Source organism: Pan paniscus, chromosome 22 (assembly GCF_029289425.2).
Source record: "Pan paniscus chromosome 22, NHGRI_mPanPan1-v2.0_pri, whole genome shotgun sequence".
NCBI lineage: Eukaryota > Metazoa > Chordata > Mammalia > Primates > Hominidae > Pan > Pan paniscus.
This window is the reverse complement of record NC_073271.2, coordinates 35,077,904-35,100,345: the sequence shown is the minus strand read 5'-3', so window position 1 is coordinate 35,100,345 and position 22,442 is coordinate 35,077,904. Positions and strand designations below refer to the sequence as shown.

At 48.2% G+C, this 22,442-nt stretch overlaps 1 long non-coding RNA gene across 2 annotated transcripts; it reads left to right on the top strand.

Annotated features, from left to right (window-relative positions):
* Nucleotides 1–5,077: 5,077 nt before the first annotated feature.
* LOC130541107 (uncharacterized) lies at nt 5,078–21,676 on the top strand. Of its 2 annotated transcripts, XR_010111148.1 has the most exons (3): nt 5,078–17,822; nt 18,540–18,654; nt 20,259–21,676. It is a non-coding gene; the product is annotated as an uncharacterized LOC130541107 (long non-coding RNA). The 2 variants fall into 2 exon arrangements; XR_008955140.2 differs by having other exon boundaries at nt 5,078–18,654.
* The last annotated feature ends 766 nt before the right edge of the window (nt 21,677–22,442 follow it).

Genomic DNA, 22,442 nt, shown 5'->3' with positions numbered 1-22,442 from the left:
TTTAGGTTGTTGCAACACCCCAGGTCTAGAGACAGTGGGGAGAACTTACCAGTGCTCTGTCTGAAGGGCCAAGGGGAGGCAGCAATTATCATCAGCAGAACCTGGGGAGAGAGCTGGATGGAGCAGGTGAATCTCCTCACAGGTGCTGTTGCCTCAGGGTAGAGAGATGCTGCCTGCCTGAAGCAAGCAAGCAGGGAGGGGCCGGGGATAAACACCCTCCTCCCTCCTCGGCATGTCTTCATGTGCTCCCGCTTCATGGGGCCGGGAGGCAGGGAGTCATAAACGCATTTTGTAGGTCGGTGTCCTGGGGCAAAGGGCAGAGAAGAAAAGCAGGAAGGGTGGGTCTGCGGGTCCACACAGAGGGTGTCCAGCTTGCACCACATCGGTTATGGGCTGAATCGTGTCCCCCAAAATCCATAGGCTGAAGCCTCAAACCTCAGCACCTCTGAATGTGACTGAATTTGGAGATAGGGTCTTTCCAGAAGTAATTAAGATAAAAGAAGGTCATGGGGTGGGCCCTAATCCAATCCGGCTGGTGTCCTTACAAGAAGAGATTAGGACACACACACACAGGGAAGACCGTTTGAAGACCTGGCGAGGAAAAGAGGCCACCTGCAAGCCAAGGAGAGGGGCCTCAGGAGAAACTAACTTTGCCGGCACCTTGATCTCAGACTCGTAGCCTCCAGAAGTGTGAAGAACTAAATGTGTATTGTTTAAGCCGCCCAGTCTGCAGACTTTGTGATGGCAGCCCTGGTGGATGAATTCACTGCTTAAGTTTGCAGGCACCCCCTACGCTTTCTTCCCTCACCTTGCTTCATTCTTCTGCTGCATGTATTACTGCTGGCTGTGCCCAGTGCTTCATTCCTGTCTTTCGTCTGTCTCCCGAGGCTGTTCCCTTCCAGTCAGCCTCCTGCGGGTGGGCTGTCTCATCCTTCCTGCCGCAGGCCCGGTGACTAGAACAGCACCTCACATACAAAAGGTGCTTGGCCATGGCGGGCATTTGTTGAATGAAAGAAAGTTTTCCAAATCTCTTCTTTCTAATGTTCTTCTCTTGTTTCTTCTCCTCTGCTCACCTCTTAACTCCAAGGCCTCATCTCAGCTACATTTGGGGATATTTTCCACTCCCTGCTTGGACCCAGAGTCTGGCTGAAGTCATGTGGCGAGGTCAGATATTCTGAAAGTGAATGCGTCCCCACTTTTGAGTGCCCCTTCTGGGTAGGCCATTCCAGGAGGGGCTTATAGGAAGTGCAAGGGAGACGGGCTTGAGCTGAGTTGGACGCACAGTGAGGGATATGTGTGTGAGAGACAGAGAGAGAGAGGGAGAGGGGAGACAGACACACAGAGAGACAGAGACAGAGAGACAGAGACATAGGGGAACACAGGCAGAGAGAGACAGAGCTACAGAGAGAGACAGAGACAGAGAGACAGAGACAGGGGAACACAGGCAGAGAGAGATAGAGCTACAGAGAGAGACAGAGGCACACAGAGAGAGACAGAGGCACACAAAGAGAGACAGAGACCAACAGAGCATTGACAGAGGTCCACAGAGACAGAGCTACAGACAGAGAGAGCGTGCACGGCGCACATGTATATAAAGCCTGTGGGGCGCCTTTTCTTTTCACATAGTGTGATCCAGTCCTATCAATTACTAGGATATTGGCATTTGTGATCATTGCGTCGTCTGGAATTTTTTTCTGGAAAAAAGAGGAAACACAGCCATCTGCCCAGAGCCATCCAGAATGTGTCCCAGAGGCCTGTCGGTGTGTACGCACACTCAGAAGCCTGGGGGCCCTTTCCTTGTCTAAATGTAGCTCCCCCACCGCGTCCCACCCCTGCACAGGAGCGAGGCCTGTGTCAACTTCAGCAGAGCGAGAATGAGGACAGGCCCAGGGGCAGGGAACTGGACGAAGGGAGTTGGAGGCCTTTTCTTGGGAATGGGTGGACCATTGCCCTGCATGGGGACAGGGACGGCACTGGTGGGGGAAGGAAATCTTGAGCTGGTTTCGGCCCTGACCCTCAGCAGCTAGCCCCGGGAGCTGTCATTCTCTGGACGCCAGGGCCTTGGGTTCCTTGGACGAGGTGAGCATGAGCATGTGGGGTAAGTGTTCATGTTTGTGCATGTGTGTGTCTGTATGAAAGAGAGTGAGAATACGAGAACATGCCTGTCCTGACTCACAGAGTTGGTGAAATAAAATCAAAGACCCAATGAAAAAGCTCTTGAAAAGGTAAGAGGTCTGCCCAGAGCCAAGGCTTGTTGCCGATCCTGGGATTAGCTGACTTCTGGGCATTTGGAGCCTACAGCCGTCTGGACATGATCTGGGGACAAGTGGAGGCCAAGAACTGAATATCAGAGAGAGTCTCAGAGAGAAGGAATGTGGACTATGGCAGGTTGCCAGGGATCACTCATGCACACGGATGTTTTGTTTCATTTTTTAGAAACTTTGGGAAAGGAAATAAGGGGGAGAAAATGTAGAATATATTGCATTTCAGAACTTAGGATGCCAACAACAAATTGCACAACTACTGAAGCTTATTATGGGGGTTCGTTAACATGTGAACTTAAATGCACCAATCCTATCCCTTGCCTCCATTCATTTATTCATTTAACTGTTTAATAAATATTTGTTGAATGCCTAAGATTGATTAATTAATTCAGCCAATCACAGATACTATCACCCTCTTGCTGCATACATAGCATTGTGCTAGAGGTGATATAATGTCTAACATGTTTGAGGAATAATTTCATTCTGGAAATTATTCTTTCCACCTCTTCAGCATCCTAGGAGAACTCCAAATAAACCTTAGCATCTTATTTCAATATTTTTACATCACTTGTTTAAAATTTCTTAAAACCAAACCGGGTTTATTTATGTCAAAGTATACGCAAAATGTATGTGCATGAGAGATGCCATCTGCAAATATAAAAGTCTGTAAACCAAGTCCCTGCCCATGATGGGGTGACACAGGGTGGAAAGCGTGTGCAGGCTTGCATTCTTATAAATACGGATGAAATGCACATTCAAGAATGGTTTGGAAATGATTATTTCCTCCATTTGTTGGCCAAATGTACCAAATCCTTATCTTGGCTTCTTCCTTCTTTTGTTTGGAAAGCCCCACGTTGTCCTTGTCAACTTCCTCACTCATGCTGGTCTCTGGAATGAATTGTTCCACCTCTCCCTGGGCTATTCACTGCAACCAAGGACATCTTAGCAGTGTGATATATTTTCCCCTCTCTGAAGTCAAATAGATGTTTTATATGCAATGGGCCAGATTGTGCAGGAGCTTGTCTTCACCCCCACAGGCCACAGGCTGGAGCCTTCCTGGAACAGAGGCTACATTGGCTGTCTTTTGACAAAGGTGCCTGGGTCCTGGCACTTCTTTTGTTTGGAGCTCAGTGGGCTGTGTGTCTGGCTGCTGACATAGCACAATGTTCCCATCTTGGCCCTCTCCTTTCAGGGGAGCAAGTTCCCCTGATGATGGAAGGAAAGAGGCCCCAGAGAGGAGAGGGCGGGGACGCATGGTACAGCAGATCAGATGAGGCTCCCAAGACAGAAGGAGGCTTTCGGGTGCTACAGAAGTCTCTGCTGGGCTCAGTGCTGCTGAAGCCTCGCTGAGGGGTTGATGGAGAATCTTGGAAGGCCAATCTTCTCATCCGTGGACATCCTTAGGGGCAGAATACGATGGGTGGGGGTTATGGGATTTGAAGACTCCTGGCCACTGGGGGCCAGAGGGCTTGCAACCTGCAGAGAACCCCTAGGGTTGTTCCCTTCTCAGTAGATCCCAAAGCCCTGAACTGCTCATAGGGTCCTTGGTGGCCTAGCCCTTACCAACCTCTCCAGCCCCCTCTGAAGCCCTCCCCACCTCCTCTTGCTTTTTTCCACAACCCTCCTGAACTTCTCCACCCACCGCAGCTGCTGCGGCTCACCTCTGGGCCGGCACACACACTGTTCACTCTGCCGAGACACCTTTCCTTCTCCGCTCAGTAGCATCCGGACCCCCGCCGGCAGGCTTCAGTGCCCGTGCTCCTGCTCCCTCCAGCACCCAGGTGTCATGACCAGTGGACAGCTGTTAAATATGAGAACCCTGCTCATCGAGGGCCAGGTGCTGAGTGAGGAGGAGAAAGATAGGGATAAGGAAAGGCAGAAACGTGCCCCAGAACAAGGATCTCCTAGGGCTGGGCTCTGGGAGCCGGGAAGTCAGCACACGGTGTGGAAAGTGCTCTGATACGTGGGACTCCAGGGTTCTTTGAGAGCCTGGAGGAGGAGTGCAGGGTACCTGGCTCAGAGGAGGGTGGCTGCAGCCAGAGAAGGCTGCCTGGAGGAGGGGATCCCAAAGCCCTGAATGGCTCATTCCAGTGAGTGTTCTTCTTACTGCCTCAGGCTGCCCACTTGGCCTCTGGATGAATGGAGCTGTGGTTCTGAGGTGGTATCCAGGAGCCAGGGGTGGGTTTGGTGTGCCCAGGACCCCAGGGATGGGGCGTGTTGCCTAAGGCACCCACGCTGGTGGGAGCCCCGTGGCCTCTGGCTCTCTGATTGTCTTTGTATTGGTTTGTTGGGACTGTCATGGCAGAGGACCACAGACTGGAGGTTTAAACAGCAGGAGTTTATTTTTCACAGTTCTGGAAGCTCAACATCACAGGTTCAAGGTCAAGGCACCTGTGGGTTTGCTTTCTCCTGAGTCCCCTCCTCAGCTTGCAGAGGCCCCTCCTGTATGCATCCTGGGGTCTCTGTATCTTTCTATAAGGACACCAGTCAGATTGGATTAAGGCCCACCAAACGGCCTCATCTTAACTTAATCGCCTCTTTAAAGTTCCTGCTTCCAAATACAGTCACCCCTAACTGGGAGTTCGGCTTCAACATATTAATTTTGTGGGGTGCACAGTATTGTCCATGACAGTAGGTGAGCCACACGATATTTGCATAATTTGTGTAACTTTTACCAACCTCTACAGAGTATGTAAACTGCACCTGAAGCATTTTAAAATGTGAATATGCCTGTTGTTGCTTTTCTTTGCTGGTTCTTGAGTTCTCCCTGGTCACCCACTGGGTTTCCTAACCCCAGCTTTCCCCAACAGGTGCATCCCAGCACAGAAGGGCAGCACAGAGGCAGCCTGAGAAGATTCTGTCGCTGCCAGGTCACCAGGACCTCTGGACCACAGCTGGGTTGCGCTGTTTTCCAGTTTGTGAAACTAGGACTTTGGGGAACATCCTGTGAATTGGTGTAATTTTGATTTTCCTGGAGGATTTTTGAGGTCAGCGTGACTGCTGTCACTGTAAGTGTGGGTGTGCTTTCCCACAAGAAGCATCCTGAGTCTGCGGGAAGGTGGGGACTTCCCAGTTTGGGGGCCTGAGGGTCCCTTCCAGGGAGCTGCAGTGACCGAGCCACCTGGGTCTCATCCTCATTAAGGAAAGCATGCTGCAGGTGATGGTGGACAAGCTGCACTTTGTTGCCGCCTTCCCCTCAAGGGACTCAGGGCTCTTCAAAGGCAGCTCCCTTTGATTGCCCCACCCCCTCGTTAGGGGACTGTCCCTAGCTTTTCATTCCGTGGTTTTGCTTCCCAGGCAGTGACTGTTCTGAGGAACCTATTCGTCCACAGCCCCACTTTCGCCTCTAAAAGGAGCTGGAATGGCTCCTTACTGCCCTCCTGCCAGGCCCTCGACTGAATCCAATATAGAGACCTTTATAGGCACTAATTATAACTAAGGACTGCATGCTGTGTTTTATGGGCAAGTCTTCCCTGCTCTGTTTAACGTCCTAGCAGAAACCTCATAACAAATTAACATTTATATGGGCCCGTTAATCTTCAAAGCGTTTCACTGACTTGAGTCAATTCCAGTGACCCTCGTGGGCAGTAATAAGCCTTTTAGGACTCCTATCCTTTTCCCTTCTCCTTCTACTTCTTTGTAGATAAAGAAAAAGCAAACCCAGAGAAACGTGTCATGCTCTGTGCGAGCTCCTGCACCAGAGCTGCGGGTGGGTTTGGCTGGGCGGTGTTCCAGGCGTCTGGTTTCATGCTCTGACCAACACACGCCTCCCCTCAAAGCTGCCGTGGAAGGGCTCAAAGCCGCGTTTCATTCCCAAAGCCTTTGACTAACTCTGAACAAGCTGCTTTTCATTAGGCACGCACACAAGCCTGCACACACACGTGCATACATGCATGCACACACCTCTCTCAAACTGGATAAGAGGTTTCTGTGTGAGGGGTGGGGAATAGAGGGAGCTGGAATTCTCTGCAGAGCCCCTGTCAGCTGAGCAGGGTGTGTACTGGCCGCTGGGTTCAGTGTGTGTTGACCAGGGGCCAGCCCCCTTCCCGCTTCAGTCCAGCTCAGGTGTCAGTTGACGGCTTGTGTGTGCGGAGCCAGGCTGAGTTATAGAGCCTTATACTTTATTTCCAAACCTGCAATTCCACCCGCGTTTTTGTCAGTTAATTACATACAGAGCCCCTTTATTTGCAGGGAAATATGTGAGCGGAGTTCTTTCTTTGTGGGTGTGGACGAGGCAGCTCTCACTCCTGCGAGGACGCGTCCAGCTCCTTGAGGAGTACGGTGGCAGGGAAGGGGACAGCACTGTCATGGAGTCAGATCTGAATCACGTCCACGGAGCGGTTTACTTTGGGAATTACCTCCTATACATTTCAAATTCCATGTTGGTCCCCATTTGCTACTCTTTCAGAACTAAAATAAAATCCGAAGTCCCCCAAGTGACTGAACAGACCCCCTCTTGGCCAAGGGGACCCCAGAGAAACCTGAAAGCTGAGCTCCCAGCCATGAGGGGACGGGTGATCGGACACGCTTCATCACAGTCCCTCCCCTTTGTGGTTTAGACGACGATGATCGGCTGTCATGCTAAAATAGAGACACGAGACCGACAGCACAGACTCCTTATGGCAATAAGACACCAAATTATAAGCAGCACCTCAGGCCATGCCAGGCAAGGGTCGAGCCGCGCACTCTGCACTTAGAGAACGGACTCTGCTCTCACACCACAGCGTCTTCTTTTTCTCCAGCAGCTAAACACGCACCGGCCCCGAGATTCAAACGACTGCAGCTCATCCACCTGCAGACGCTGGCTGACCCCGTTCCACAGCTGTGACTATAGCTTTGATTGGACAAGAGGCTGATTTCAGTCTCCTGGTAAGAGACCACCAACCATAGACCTGGTTCTGGCTGATTATAGAAGCTGCACACTTGTATGCCTTCGAGTCCCTGCCTCACCTTTTGACGTGTAGGGACTCATTGTAATGCTTTTAAATGTGAAGCCTCCACCCCAGAGTGAACATGGGACGCATGTAACGTGCATGTTCAGTGGGCACGGCTCAGGACTCTCTTTGTGAATATTCATAGCTCCTCCTGGAACCTGAATATGTATGTTTGGCCAGCTCAATTCAGCATGAGGCTCCTGCCGCAACGCCCCCTCCTTCCAGGTGCCTGCCAGCTGTTTCTGCCAGAGGCTGCGTCTCCCGGCCTGTCAGAATGGCCACCCTGCAGGCTGTAATCCTTTAGAAGAAATAAAGATCCCCTTTCCAGATGTATAGATCTTGTGATTTTTTTCCATTCACATCCTTGCATCTTATAATGCCCTGTCTCCATGGGGGTTACATAGAAAGCCCTCAGCCTCTAGGGCAGATGGAGCCAGGACTGAGGGTGGGGGTGGAGAAGGATCAGGAGACTCACTTCAAGGACTTTCTGGTGCCGGCAGTGTAGGCTTGCCAGATGAAATACAGGACACCCAGCAACAAGAACTTTCATAATTTTTATAGTGTAAGTGTGTTCCAAATATTGCATGGGACATGCTTATCCTGAAGAATTATTCATTGTTTATCTGCAATCCAAATTTAACTAGGTGTCCTGTATTTTTATTTGCTAAATCTGGTGACCCTTCACTGGGGAGACGCTTTTAAACAGCCTCAACTTAGAAATTCTTCTCTTCCTGCCAAAAGCGCTAGGGTCTATATATGGGTGCATGGAAACACGCAATTATTGTCACAGGACTGAAGAGTATGAAAGACTTCTAGTAACCACCAGCTGTGGCAGGGGCCTGTGCAGGGGGTACCCTGGCAGGGAGGAAGCTGCCTTAATTTTCAACCTCGGACAGAAAAGCGCATCTGTTAGACACAGCAGAAAGCAGACCTACGTGTATGGTTAATGAGGACTATGTATTTGACTGCTGTGGGTTCAATTGTGTCCCTGCGAGAGATACATTGAAGTCCTAACCCCTGCTGCTTCAGCATTTGGCTTTATTTGGAAATAGGGTCACTGCCAGTGCAGTTAGCTGAGATGAAATCATACTGGTGTCTGGTGGACCCTTATTCCAATATGACTCGTGATATCACAAGAAGAGGAGGACAGACACAGAGACACACTCCAGAGGGAGAAGGCCACGTGACAGCCACGGACTGCTGGAAGCAGCGGAATCTAAAGGCAAGGCAGGGAACAGATTCTCCCTCCCAGTCCTTCGAGAGAACCAACTCTGCCGACAGCTTGATTTCAGAATTCTGGTTTCCAGAACGGTGAGAGAATAAATTCCTGTTGTTTCAAGCCTCCCGTTTGTGGTGCTTTGTTATGGCAGCCCCAGGGACTAATGCAGTCACCGTCACTTGATTGCAGACAAAACGACTGAGGGTTCTCTGCAATGAATTTCAAGTTCTGAATTGAAAGAGGCTTCAGAGCCTGAAGAAAGAGGCGATGCCAGCACTCTCTGGAGTGGGATCCACAGAAGCAGAGAAAGCCCAGGGGATGAGCAAACCCAGAATCCAAACCCCCGTGGATCGGGCCAGACCCAGGACGGCGCTATCTTGCACACCTGTCACAGGCTTGGGGACACTAGAACTGCACTGTCAGATATTCCTGACTTCACGTGTGTGTGTTTGTGTGTGCGTAGATCAGGCCATATGATTTACTTGCCTCACTCTGAGCGATGCTGTATAGATAAAGCTATATTATCTATTTGCTACACTCTGAATAATGCCTTCCTCAGTGATAATCATAATCAAGTGAGCTTTGGATTGTCATTATGAAGTCTCAAATTAAAACAATTGCTTGAGATACTGCCAGCAAGGCAACTAGATCGGGGATTGCAGCTGTTGATGCCAGTCTAGTATTTAGGTAAGAGGATGCCTCCACCCTCTTAGAGCATGTGGCTTGCACATCCATTCTTTCAGTGCAGGAAGGGCTGGAGTGTCCACTCCCTACTCCCAACCTCATCAGTTGTTGTATGGTCCAAAATGCAAAGTAATTTTAATGTGATCCAAGATGCATATAAAAACATTTTAAAAACAGATATGTTATGCATTGCTTAGAATGATGCACCATCCGCTTCATGAACAAGCAAGAACTAACTCTATCATTGACTTCATCCACAAATACTAGAGGTGATGAACTTGAGGTCAAAGTTCCCAAGTCAGACAGCATGGGTTTATTCATCGCCTGCTATGTGCAAATCCTAGATGTCACCAGGCTCTGCTCACTTGGTGTCTTGGCCACTTTGGGTGATATTTACACAAGGCTTGGTGGCTTTGAGATGGGTTGCAAACAAGAGATATCAGTTGTTGGACTTTTGCTTATAGCTTGGGGTTGGACATCCTCTATCCCTCGATACCTCCTTGCACCCATCAGCCGTTATCTTTGAAGGAAACTTTTTCCTTGAGTCTGGTTCCTTGTCTTCAGGTTCTAACCTCATGGTTTTGGATCCTTGTCCCTATGGTTGTGATCCTTCCTGTCCTTGGCTCTAGTGCTCTTTTTTTTTTTTTTCTATTTCTTTCCTCTACCTGTGCACATGACCTCTTTGAAGAGCTCACCTCCTCCAGGAAGCCTCCCTGGAATCACCCTTTTGCCTTCCATTCTCCTTGTTTATACAGTCCATCTCAGTATATCCGAATTGAATTATCGCGGCGTGCTGCTTTGCATTGTGTATCTGATTTCACCAAAACCCTCTACTGTCTCTAATCCCGGGTATCCAATTTCATGTGAAGTTCAGTGATGTGCTCCTCCCTCCTCCTCTTGCACGCATGAGCAGGTACTCAACACTTTCTGGTCCAGCTACATGTGACATGAGGCCACTCACACTCTTTTTAATTAACCCTTATGACAATCATGTGCGTTATGGAGAAAATTAACGGAGGAAAAATTACAGAGTCACCCGAAACAGTTGCGCTGCTTATCACCTGGTGTTTGAGCCTGTTTCCCCCTGTAATTAGATTACATGTGAGGCAGCCCCAGCTAATTGTCTGTGCCACCCACCGGGGAACTCCAGCTCTATCTGTGAACACCCAGGCCTTCCCGCCGCAGGACAGATGTTGGGTGAGGCTTGCCTCCCACGCAAACATCTGCTCTGTTGTTCCGAGTCAGTCACGAGAGCCAGCCGGCTTAGACAAGCAGGGGATGAATTCCTGGGCGAGATGCTTGATCCTGCCAAGTTTCTGAACACCAGGCTTGGGCCTCTTGAACAGTTCCATGCATCTTCCATGATCGGCCAGTGCCTCTGCTTCTGCATTTAGAAACCAGAGTTCACTTCTGGTGGCCTCAAGCCAAAATGAGTCTACGAACCAGAAGTCTCTTGACATTGACACTGATAGACTTTGATACGGAAGCATTTTTGTTTTTGGCAACCATCAGTTTTTTTTGTTTTTCCTCAAACACATGCGTGGATGATGTGAGAACTGGTACCTGGAAACTGAGAGACTGCCACATGTGTTTCGGGCTCCCAGCTCTATCCATAACTGTCTTTGGGGGCTTCCTAGGCAACCTGGGTTTTGACCCTGCTGCCTCCTGGTCCAAGAACTCTGCCCTGTGGCCTGGCAGGAGGCCTGGCCCAGCCAGGGACCGTGGGGGCAGCCTGCGGTGGTGGTTGATTTTTTTTTAAGCACATAATAATTTGCAGATGTTGGCAGTTACCAGCGAAGTCAGAGCAAAGCTGCAAATGCCAAACCACAAAAATATATCATTTTAACCGTCTGATTCCTGGAAATGTGACAGCATCATAGTAAAACAATTCACAAAGATGAATATGCCTGCTGCCTTCGGGCAGCCTACTGCTGCCAATTTGGTGGAGATTATCGGCCATTTATCAATTGTGTTGCTCTACAGAGAAGAAGAGAAATCTCTTTGCTTCTATTTGTGCCGCAGGAAGATCACCTGTCTTCCTCAAGTGACAGCGCATCTTTAAAAAATTCCGACTGCACAGAGCTTGTCTGAAAAGTGATACAACAGCATTGGTGTAGGTTTCTAGTGTCCATGCCAGTGGCTCTTACCCTGTTCTGTGTCATGAACCCCTGCGGCAGCCTGGGGAAGCCTATGGACCCTTTCTCAGAATTCAGACTTCAAATGCATGAAATAAAGTACATGGGCTTCCCAAGGAAACCAGTATGTTGAAATACAGCTAACAAAATGTAACAAAATGTAACGATCCCCACCCCGCCCTCCCAACTGTGCTATGATAGTGCACGTGTTTTTTATTAATAGCTTAAGACAAGATTGAGTTGTCCGCCTTATAACTACCATAATTACAAAGCAGAGAGAAGGATGAAAGTCACTGATGATACTGGCAACAGCTGCAATGCAGCATGAAAAATATCCGTGATTTCGACAATCACAGGTGTGTCCCCCACAGTGTGCTTCGTTGCCTGTGCTCCTAATGGAAGAAAAGGCCAACGTGTAGTTAGAAGTCAGGGAAAATAAAAATGGAATTTCTTTCCTATCTAAGTTCACACACCTCCTGACTCCCCACCCAGGTTAAGACTTCGAGAGGAAGAAAAGGCCAACATGTAGTTAGAAGTCAGGGAAAATAAAAATGGAATTTCTTTCCTATCTAAGTTCACAGACCTCCTGACTCCTTACCCAGGTTAAGACCCCGTGTTCTGTGCTACAGTGGTGGCAGCTCCAGGCATGCCCTGGCCCTGCCCTGCCCCGGACAACCTCGTGTGCAGAGTCCAGCCTGGTCCTGGCAGCTCGGGTGGCGCTCTAGCTGTGGCCATTTCTAGGTCCTGTTTTACCTTCCCTCAACTCTGCTCACTGAACCAGGTCCTCATGATGGGGCTAAGGAATGTAACCCCTTTCAAACACTTTTACACTGTTGATGGGAGTATAAATTAGTTCAGCCATTGTGGAAGACAGTGTGGCGATACCTCAAAGACCTAAAGACAGAAATATCATTCAACTGAGCAATCCCATTACTGGGTACATCCCCAAAGGAATATAAATCATTCTATTATAAAGACACATGTAAGGGAATGTTCATTGCGGCACCATTCACAATAGCAAAGACAGAATCAACCTAAGTGCCCGCCAATGGTAGGCTGGATAAAGAAGATGTGGTGCATACACACCATGGAATACTATGCAGCCATAAAAAAGGACAAGATCATGTCTTTTTCAGGGACATGGATGGAGCTGGAGGCCATTATCCTTCGCACACTAGCACAGAAACAGAAAACCAAATACCACATGTTCTCACTTATAAGTGGGAGCTAAATAATGAGAACGCATGGACACACGGAAGGGAACAACACACACTGGGGCCTTTTGGAGGGTGGGAGGAAAAAGAGGATAAGGAAAAACAACTAATGGGCTTTAGGCTTAACACCTGGGTGATGAAACCATCTGTACGACAAACCCCCATGACACAAGTTTGCCTATATAACAAACCTGCAGTTGTACTTTTGAACGTAAAATAAGAGCACCCAGTCTTTGGATGGAGGGCCCACCCTCAATCCAGGATGATTTCATCTCAAGACCTTTAAACTGATCACATCTGCAAAGACCCTATTTCAAAACAAGGTCATATTCACAGGTACTAGGGGTTAGGACTTAAACATATCCTTTTTGAGGACACAAGCCAGCCTGCTACAATGCCTGACTTAGGAAGAGCCTGAAGGAGTGTAGAAACCAGGGGGATAGAGAAGCTGAAGCTGGCCTAATCTAGACCCCAAACCTTGGGTTCCATCAGAACAACACGGCCTTGCTTTCCTGAGAATCTACACTGTGCCCGAAACTGAATGTGGGGCTCCTGCTAAGTCGTCTCAGTGAATTCCCACAGCCACACGTGGACAGCACAGGGCTGTTGTATTTGAATCCAGACAGCCTCCTGCCCAGTGCTCTCTTGAGCTGCCTATCAATGTCCTTCCCGCCCCATCCAGGAAGCTAGCCACAAAGCACATGTGGCTATTTAGATTTAAAATTATTAAAGTTGCCGGGCGCGGTGGCTCACGCCTGTAATCCTAGCACTTTGGGAGGCCAAGGCAGGTGGATTGCCTGAGCTCAGGAGTTCGAGACCAGCCTGGGCAACATGGCGAAACCCCGTCTCCATTAAAAATACAAAAAGTTAGCCAGGCGTGGTGGCTTGCGCTGCGATGCGCGCCTGTAGTCCCAGCTACTCGGGAGGCTGAGGCACGAGAATCGCTTAAACCCGGGAGGTGGAGGTTTCAGTAAGCCAAGATCCTGCCACTGTACTCCAGTCTGGGGGACAGAGCAAGACTCTGTCTCGAAAATACAATACAATAAAATAAATAAAATTTAAAATCCAATTCCTCCATCGCCATTGTCGTGAGCGGCTACCATTTGCATAGCACGGATAGGGCGCGTCATGAACGGATGGCGCTGCTCTAGACCAATGTTCGCGTGTATTGTATAATTATACCTGCATCAACTACAGAACAGCTAACCAGAGTCCCCAGTTAACTCAACTTTTTTTTTTTTTTTGGACAAATAATTTTGTGGAGAAAGAAGCAAAGGAGAGTCAGACAAGAGGACAAAGGAATTTAGAAAATGCAGCCGCATTCCAATGAACGCCAGGGAGCAGCCAACTGTAGCACCATCTCGGGGTCTTGTGGAATTGCCATAGAAATGTGATCCCCAGGCACACACCTGTAATCCCAGCTACTCAGGAGGCTGAGGCAGGAGAATCGCTTGAACCCAGGAGGCGGGCTTGCAGTGAGCTGAGATCACGCCGCTGCACTCCAGCCTGGCGACAGAGCGAGACCCTGTCTCAAAAGAAAAAAAAAAAAAAGAAAAAAAGAAATGTGACCCCCAGGTACAGACTCCCGCATTCAAACAAGCAAGATAAAATTATGTAGACTCTACTGCCGTTGCTAAGGCAAGAAGATAGACTGTGATTTTCGCCACTGATGTGCAGAGATTGCACCATCTCAAGTGGCTTCCTTGAACCAGATGGGAAAATGAGCTTATACTCCTCATTTTTGAGCATTTCACTTGATTAAGTTTTAACTGTGTTCAGAGATTGGGGGAAGGGCAATTGCTGGCCACTGAACCCCAATTCCTTCATTTCCTCATGGTTGGGGGATTTCTTGAACATTGATCTGTGTTTTATAATGATGCTAGTGAAAAAGTTCCAAAGGGAGGTGACTCTTTGATGTTCCAACCATGACAGCCTGAGTAGGGCTTGTTAGGGAGTGGGTGCTGGGGGAAATTGGCTGGGCACACTTGGTTCCTCAACAGGGAGCTGCTGGAAGAACGGGGCATGGAGAGGGGCTACCGAAGACACCAGTGGGCTGAGGGATTCACTGTGGCTGGCGTGCATTGAAAGGAGAGATGGAGTTGGCTTTGTCCCAGGGTTGCTTAGCACTTTTGACTGGGGCTGGGGCTTGGCAGGTACACAGGGTGACTTCCATAACCGGTGCCCTTTTAGGCAAGGCAGGTTCAAGCTGTAGGCAAATCTCGGAGGCCATAGTAATCACCTTTGTGCATACCTTGGTCCAGACAAGAATCACCCACTCTGTGTTCTTGCTGACAGCTGGGGAAACAGAGGAAGCCTGTGATCAAGGTCCAGAACGCACCCACGGGAAAGCGTGGGAGTCACAGGATGACAGTGCGCCGAAGTCCATCCCCGGGCTGCTGTCCTCAGGGGCTCTGGAGCCACAAGGCAGCTGGGGGCCTGCGGGTCCATTCTAGGTACCTTCCCCCTGCCCTGTGTGCCTTGGGTCCCCTGGTTGGCTTTCTCACAGAGAAGTTGCTGTTTTAGACTTTATATTGTGGTATAAGCCAAACCACAGTGGCAGGTGGCCTTATCTTAAGGGAGGGCTGGTGGATGCTCCCACCTCTCCTGTGAAGGGCTTGGGACCCTGGGGTCTGGGGACATCCTTCTCCACCTGTCATCCTGACTCATTCATGAAAGAGTGGCTTCAATGCCTCTCTGTCGAGTTGTGTGGTTTTCCTGAAAACAAGGAGACATGCCCGGGTCACTCAGCCTGCCTGGTTCCTCTAACCTGGCATGACAGGGACCATTGCAGGCTGAGTGTATGTGTGCGGGAGGTGGGGAGGTGCTCTCAGATTCCTTCTGAAAACACCCCCACACTCCAAGAAGTCCTGGAAAGTCTTTAGGAAGAAGAGGCAGCAGTGAACCAAGTTGAGATTTGCCAAAATGCCAATAAATCCCCTGCAGAGTGGCACCATGGGGAGGGGAGAGAGGCAAGAACCCTGAACTTATAAAACTGCCCCTTGCACCCACCCAGATCAGCCGGCTCTCTGAGGTCACCTGGCCACATCCACAAACAGAGCCTGGGGTGGGGTGGGGAAACGCTTTCTTCAGCCTCCTGGGGGCTCAGTGCAGGCAGCCCTGTCCCCCGACCGAATGGGGCATCTTCCATCACCCAGGTGCCCAGACACATGGACAATGGGCAGAGGCACCCCTCCGAGCCCTTGGGCAAGGCCTGAGTATCCTTTCCCGTCCGCATCCTGCACTCAGTATGGTTCCCTGCACCAAGTTGCGTCCATGTCCCATAGGCTGACCCTGGGATGTGCTTGTCTAATCCAGCAGGAAAAGCCCACAGGTCACCTTGCCTGTGCATTTTCAGCCTACGTCTGCTGAAGCCCACCAGGAAACAGAGAAAAAAAATTGGCATTTGCTTCTAGATTCTCCTTTGTTTTTCTATTCTTCCTGCACGGCTTCAGTAACTCAGGGATCTGCAAATGTTCACTGGGGATGTTGGGGTGAGGAGGTGGGAGGAACCAGCTCTCTTGTAATCTAGGAAGGCTTCTTGCAGGAGGTGAAACGTTTTTCTTTATAATGGCTAATTGCCAAGGGTAAGGAGACATGCCACAATCAGCTGAAGGAATGTGGTGTGAGGGAACACAGGAAAGAATGAAGAGCTGATTGCAAAGGTTGGCGAGCGGATTATCTGAAGCCCACTGGGGGCTGCTCCCAGGTGTGGGTAGATGGTGCCTGGAGAATGGCCCCAGTGGAGGCCAGTCTTCTGGTTATGAAATGCAGTTTGGAAAGATAATTATACCATAGTGCTGCTTACATTTATTTCAAGAACTTGTAAACCTGCTCACTCACTGACTGTGTGGTCAGGGTCGCTGCAGACATAAATAACAGGTCTTTTTTATTTTGCAAGAAACTTTGTTATTAGTCACATATATGGTCTTGCCTACTTCTCTTCCTGGCTTACTTTGGTTTTGCTGCCTCTGCACTTGTTGGTAGCTGGGATGGTTTCACCACTGAAGGAGGTCAAAGGGTGGTCCTGGGGGAGGTGGCTGTGTACTGTGTGCACCACATCCCCCAGAAGGAGCTGTCACAGGTGATAGGCACGCTGCTTGAAGAGGTCAGTGCTAGCTCACAAGTGTTAGTATTCACTCGATTCATCTGAGGAACTTTCAGACATGCAGATTCCCTGTGAATCAAAATCACAATGAGATACTATCTCACACCAGGCAGCATGGCTAAAACAACAGATGCTGGCGAGGCTGGGGAGAAAGGGGAAGGCTTATACACTGTTGGTGGCAGTGTAAATTAGTTCAGCCACTGAGGAAAGCAGCTTGGAGACTACTCAAATAACTTGACATGAATGCTAGGCTTAATACCTGGGTGATGAAATCATCTGTACAACAAACCCCCATGACACAAGTTTACCTGTGTAGCAAACCTGCTCATGTACCCCTGAACTTAAAAGTTCAATAAAAAACTAAACAAAAACCATGTTTTCCAATATATTTCAAATTTTTTAAAAAGAGAAGAGAGTCTAATGGGATTGTAACACAAAGGATAAAAGCTTGAGGAGATGGATACCCCATTTTTCATGATGTGATGATTGCTCATTGTGTGCTGGTACCAAAATATCTCATGTACCCCATAAATATATACACCTACTATGTACCCACAAAAATTAAAAAAAAAAAAAATTTTAAAAAGAACGTAAGACAGAGTTACCATTTGACCTAGCAATCCCATGACTGGGTATGTACCCAAAATAAAATTATTCTACCAAAAAACACACACCCATATGTTCATCACAGCACTATTCACAATAGCAAAGGCAGGGACTCAACCTAGGTGCCTATCCATGGTGGACTGGATAAAGAAAATGTGGTACATGCACATCATGGAATATGACACAGCAATTAAAAAAGAACAAAATCATATCCTTTGCAGCAACATGGATGTAGCTGGAGACCATTATCCTAAGGGAATGAAATGCAGGAACAGAAAACCAAATACCTCATGTTCTCACTTATAAGTGGGAGCTAAACAATGGGTGTTCATGGACCTAAAAATGGCAGCAATAGAAACTGGGGACTCCAAAGGGAGAGAGGGAGGGAGGGGGACAAGGGTTGAAAAACTAACTGTTGGATGCTATGCCCACTATCTGGGTGACAGGATCATTCCTATCCTAAATCTCAGTGTCATGCAATATATCTGTGTAGCAAACCTGAATGTGTACCCCCTGAATCTAAAATAGAAGTTGAAATTATTTTTTAAAATGCAGATTTTTGGCCCTGTCCCAGGGAATCTGGTTTGGTAGGCCTAGGAACCTGCATTCTGATGAGCACCTCCAAGTGAACTCCAGGTTGAGGAACCCTGCTGACAGTCAGGTAAGCAAAATTCCTCCATGTGAAACTGTCCCAGAGGGCACGGTAGCTCTCCTGTGCTTTTTTTTTAAATCTCATTTATTAATATAGATATACATTATTCTAAATAAAATATAAAAATAGAACCAACCCAAATGTCCATCAATGATAGATTGGATTAAGAAAATGTGGCACATATATACCACGGAATACTGTGCAGCGATAAAAAAGGATGAGTTCATGTCCTTTGTAGGGACATGGATGAAGCTGGAAGCCATTATTCTGAGCAAACTATCGCAAGTACAGAAAACCAAACACCGCATGTTCTCGCTCCTGTGCTTTTGATACAAAGTGCCAATATTTCAATTTTTCTCAAAACAGGGCCTGTCCTGATAAATGTTCTACCTAGAGAATGTTCTTTTAAGGGCTAAAGGAAATGCAAAAGCCTAAATACAAAGCAAGTGCCCCTGCCACTCATTACTGCCACATCCCCATAGAAACATTCACTTTCATTAGCTGGAGAGGAGTTTCTCTTACTTCATTCCTTGAACCACTGTTTATGGAGCACTTCCAATTACCAGACACAGGTGACAAAAAGGTAAATGAGACTGGACCCCATGCCTGCCTCCTGGAGCCCACATTCCATGGAGTGGGATCATTATCTTGAAACGCTGATTGCTTTGCTTTCTTTTTCTGCACTTCTTATCTGTCTTTTCAACGGAGGCATCCATTTTCTTGCAGAAAAAGGAACACTCAACATTTAATTTGACTCACAGTTCATGGTCTTGAATGCAGGGCTTCGGATGGCAAGGCAATGCGTTCCGTGCCTAAGCAAAGCACCTAGCTCTCAGGAACTGTAAGTATTAAACCCATATGGAATGAGTCTTAAAGTTATGAAGGCTGTCTTTGTGGCCCTTGAAACCAACTCCACTTTTTTAAACCAATCCAGACCTGGCTCTGGTGCTGTCCATCAGAAAGACCACATGACTAGGATGTCACCTTTAATTTACATCATGGTGGCTTCACCCCTCTTCAGTGCCTCCATAGAACCTTCTAGCATACAGGCATCCTCCAGTCTAACTTGGATAACTCTCAAGATAAACACCTCTGTTGTTCGCAGAGTCAGAACTGTGGTGGTTTCTTAATTGTAGAGCCGAAGCCGTGGCCTTGGTTCAGGTCGGCCACATCCTGTGGAATGAAACACCCTGCACGGATGAGGAAGGGGCCCATCCCAGCTCCCTGGCAGCCCCAATCTGCTGGGGAGGCAGTGTGGGGGTGGGTAGGGCTGACAACACGCTTCCCCTCCCCCAAGTGTGGGAGCAGCACCAACCGGTCTGATGAAGTCTCATGGCCACCCTAACTCAGACCCACCGCAACCCATCTCCGAGCTCTTCTTTGCGCTGGTTCCTTTACCCGGAGAGCACTTCCAGCCATCTCTACCTGCACGAATCCCATGCGTTCATCAAAGTCTAGCTGAGACACTTCCATAACACTTTCCCAATCACGCCCTTGAACCCCCACTGCACCACTGGCATGCCTATGTTGTTTTCAGGTTGGGGTTGCCACGGCAATTCTCCTGCTTTACTCTTGGGAGGGGATTTCACTGGACTCCTTTGTTACCCAAGAGCATCTGTGTCTGACCCTGAGCTGGGGAAAATGCCCAATAAAAGGACTTATCTGTGCCCCTGCAGTTGCCTGAGACTCAGCCCCACAAGATGCTGTCTTAGACTGCAGGGCTGGGAGTAGAGTGTAGGGAGTCTATGGTCTACTGTGCTGGCTTAAACTGGGCTGCTGACACGGTGATACAGTGAGAGAAGCAAAAATTACCTTTCACATTGTGAATTGCCCACATTACCAAGGATAGAGACAGCACAGCAATGTTCCTAAAAGCTTCCATTTTCCAAATGCTCCCAGTGCACAAGGCAGTTTATAAAAACTATTTAATTTGACTCTCACATTAGCCTGCACTGCTCATTCAGTCATCACCACCATTTCACAGTTAAGAAAACCGAGATTTGGGAAGGTCACATGTCTTGCCTGAGGTCTCACTGCTCATTAGGGTCAAGGCCAGAGTCTCAACCCATGTCCTGCTTCCCAAACCCATGCCTGATCCTAAATTCCCTAAAACTACATTGTAAAAAAAAGCAATCATATAGTGTATGTAAAAAAATGTATCAAACGGGTTTCTTTCATTATCTCATGTGAAAGAAGAGGGAGATTTTAGAAATTACTTTACATAATTGTAATAGTAATGAAGTCTTGTTCAAATCCCTGCTTCCCATCTGCCTGCTCATTGGAATTGCCTGGAGAGCTGGTTCAAAGCAGAGTCTGATTCCGCAGATCTGGAATAACCCTGCTTCCAAGTGATTTCCATGGGCTGCCAGATTTGGGGCCCCCAGTTCAGGTTGTCATTTGGCCCAGAGAGCCAACCTAACCAAGCTGAGGCTTTATTCTTTTTAGGAGACCACTAGCTGAGTGCTCAGTGACTGTTGGGACTTGAGACCCTTCTTATCTCCCCCAAGACTCAGTGGGATGGGGCTGCTGTTCCAGAGCTGACTCCAACATGCCGGCCTTTTGGAAATTTGCCTGGAGGCTGAACTGAAGGTAGGTCCCTCTTCCCTCCCCCCATCATTTATTTCTTTAACTTAAAAACCCTTTTTTGGGGGATCTCATATGTTACAATCCATTAAATACTTCCTTCCTCTCTTCTTCCCTGGGTGGAGTAAATGTATGTGGGAAAGAGAATTCTAGAGCAGGAGTAAGGAACCCTGGATTTGCTAAGACATCTGGATCTACAGCAGGCCTGAGGTACCCTCGATGTAGCCAGGACTAAAGGTCCCTGGATGTGCATTTGAATTAAGGAAACTTGCCTTTGCACGGTTCTTGTGGTTTACATGGCCTCTTTTGAACACTCCATTTCTTCTTGTGTAAATGGCACAGCATGCCCATCCTGCCCAACTCACTGGGTTACTTGGCACAAGAGAACCATAAAAGTGCTTTGAAAAATACGAGGCCTAATGCAATAGAGGATGGGATTGGGAGCCACATGGCTGAATGGGACTGGCATGGGCTTGGGGCACGGGTGGGGTGACCTGGCCCTCTGGTTTCCCTGGGACAGTCATCATTCATACTAGTAACCATTCAACTCTCAAAACTGAAAAGGATGTGGCTAACTTACTTCTAAGCCCCAGTCCTTGGAATCTTGGTCCAATCTCTCTACATCTTGGTTTCCTACTCTGAAATATGCAGGTCACGTCCATGCCTTCAGAGACAGATTGTGAAAGTCAAAAGAAATTCCAATTGAGAGCTGTTTATAAACTGGAAATAAAAATCACACAGTGGGTGTCATTGTTATCATTAAGTCTAGGTGGTGTGAAACCAGGAAGCAGTATTTTGTGTGCCCTCTGGAATCCGGTTCTTTACCAAGGGCTGTCCCTTCCCTCTTTTGGACTCCTCCTTCCTCTGGCCCAAGAGACCACTTGTTTCTTTCCCTGAGCCCCAGTTAGCTTTTCTGAAAAACAGAAGAATTGGAGTCTGAATTTCCAAGATGCCTCCCAGTGGTAACATTCTATGGTTTCATGATTCTAAACAACGTTTGGCCTCCTGGTATTGGTTGGTTGTTTTCTTAAGAACAAAGAAAGCCAGACAACCTAAACATGAAATACAGCCCCAGCAATGAATTACATGGGCTTTGAAAAAGGCATTAAGCAAGAATGATTATGTCTAATATTGGGCCTTCTGGCCTTGCCAGGGCCTGGGACCTGGCATCAGATGTCTGAACTTGATATACACCTGCAGGTACACTTACGGCTGTTAATCTGCCAAGCTCTGTTGTTCAAGCTGTTTGAAAGCATTCAATAAATTTCTTTTAGAAGCCATGTGTTATATGATTCTTTGTTTTCCCAAACAATATTACTGATGTTTCATTTTAACTTACTTCAGCTCCTTGGCCTTGTGCAGAGGGTTTTTTGTTTGGATTTGCTTTGCTTTTGTAGAGTTTCCATGCAATCTCTGGTGATGTCTCCCAGCAGCTACATTAATGTTGTATTATATATTTGGGGGAACATCTTGGGTTTCTTCTTCGCATTGAATAATGCGATTATTGAAGGGACGTCTAGCTAGAAGATTTACAGATGGGATATGAGGGTGCAGGCTTCTCAGAACTTTCGCTCTAGGAAAGAAATAATAGAAATGAGAAAGAGAGAGAGAGAGAGACAGAGAGAGAGAGAGGAAGATTGACTCTTTAGCTCTTTAATCCCAGGTTAATCAACTTTGGGCAGCAGGGCCAGTCCAGGCTTGCACCCAGGTGAGAGTGGGCTGATGACCCAGGCAGGTGGTCCCACTCCTGGCCATTCCTGAGCCCAGTCTCTGTCCTCCAGAGAGGACCAGTCACCCTGGGTTCCCGGAAGACCCACACAGGAGGCTGGCCAGGAATCCAGTGGTCAGATTGTCTTTGTTTTCCATCTGCATGGCTGCCTAGCTCATGGCTGACTGATTGTGGCTGCAAATCCCTACGAGTTCTCCCCATTTGGGGTAGATTAAGTCATTGTTGAGTCTCCTTAGCAAAATACAATGGAACAGACAGACCTGCCAGGGCCTCCTTTCTCCATATGATTTCTGCCTCGATTGGTATTTCTTTGGCAC